The 1,189-nt window shown below is 54.7% G+C and overlaps 1 protein-coding gene across 1 annotated transcript in view; it reads left to right on the plus strand.

The window, feature by feature from the left end:
• The first annotated feature begins 439 nt into the window (after positions 1 to 439).
• CAPN11 (calpain 11) overlaps positions 440 to 1,189 on the plus strand; it is a 40,929-nt gene continuing 40,179 nt past the window's right edge. The window contains exon 1 of the mRNA XM_040430831.1: positions 440 to 577. The gene's annotated coding sequence lies outside the window, so the exon portion shown is untranslated. The remainder of the gene's footprint in view (positions 578 to 1,189) is intronic.

Raw genomic sequence — 1,189 nt, forward strand, 5'->3', positions numbered from 1 at the left:
AAGTTGTACTGTGCAGTGAATATACAGAAGTTGTACTGTGCAGTGAATATACAGAAGTTGTACTGTGCAGTGTATACAGAAGTTGTACTGTGCAGTGTATATAAAGAAGTTGTACTGTGCGGTGTGTGTATACAGAAGTTGTACTGTGCAGTGTATATACAGAAGTTGTACTGTGCAGTGTATATACAGAAGTTGTACTGTGCAGTGAATATACAGAAGTTGTACTGTGCAGTGTATATACAGAAGTTGTACTGTGCAGTCCGTTATGCGGATGCGATGCTCTGCAGGTTTGGAGGTTTTGGGGCTTGTTCCTCACATACAATCATCGTATTTCTCGGTGTCAGTCGCTTCCTCTGGGGAATAGTCTGCAGACCTGCAGCACATCGCGCACGCTTGGCTCGCAGACTGACAGCCGTATCTGCAGAGATCAGAACGGAGGCCCCTCCCACTGCTGAGCCCCGCCCACCCCCGGGGTATGAGGGCGTGGCTGAGCGGATACATTGTAGCGGGGAGCGGCTGCCCGGACTCCTCCCGTACACGGACACACTGCGGACGGCGGAGGCACCGGCTGCGTCACGTGAGTGTGATTAACCCCTCGGCCTCTGTGGCCACACCCATCCGCGGGTGTGCCGGCGGCTGACAGCTGTTAACCCCCTCCTGCCCCGTCCTTGCCGGGGAGGGTGTTGCCCCCGGGGACCGGATCCCGTCTGTAGTTTATTATGGGCGGCGCAGATTACCCAGAAGCCCCTGAGCGGCTGACGGGGGGCCCGGCTCCTGTCAGCGACTTCCGTGAAGAGGGGCCCCGTGTCAGTGCACTCTGCAGACTATTGCTCCCTGTTATCTGCCCCAGCAGGGATATTCGGGGAAGTCTGAGGATGATGGGTGCACTCTGCAGACTATTGCTCCCTGTTATCTGCCCCAGCAATATTCGGGGAAGTCTGAGGATGATGGGTGTACTCTGCAGACTATTGCTCCCTGTTATCTGCCCCAGCAGGGATATTCGGGGGAGTCTGAGGATGATGGGTGTACTCTGCAGACTATTGCTCCCTGTTATCTGCCCCAGCAATATTCGGGGAAGTCTGAGGATGATGGGTGTACTCTGCAGACTATTGCTCCCTGTTATCTGCCCCAGCAATATTCGGGGAAGTCTGAGGATGATGGGTGTACTCTGCAGACTATTGCTCCCTGT

The sequence above is a fragment of the Bufo bufo genome, chromosome 4 (assembly GCF_905171765.1).
Source record: "Bufo bufo chromosome 4, aBufBuf1.1, whole genome shotgun sequence".
Classification (NCBI taxonomy): domain Eukaryota; kingdom Metazoa; phylum Chordata; class Amphibia; order Anura; family Bufonidae; genus Bufo; species Bufo bufo.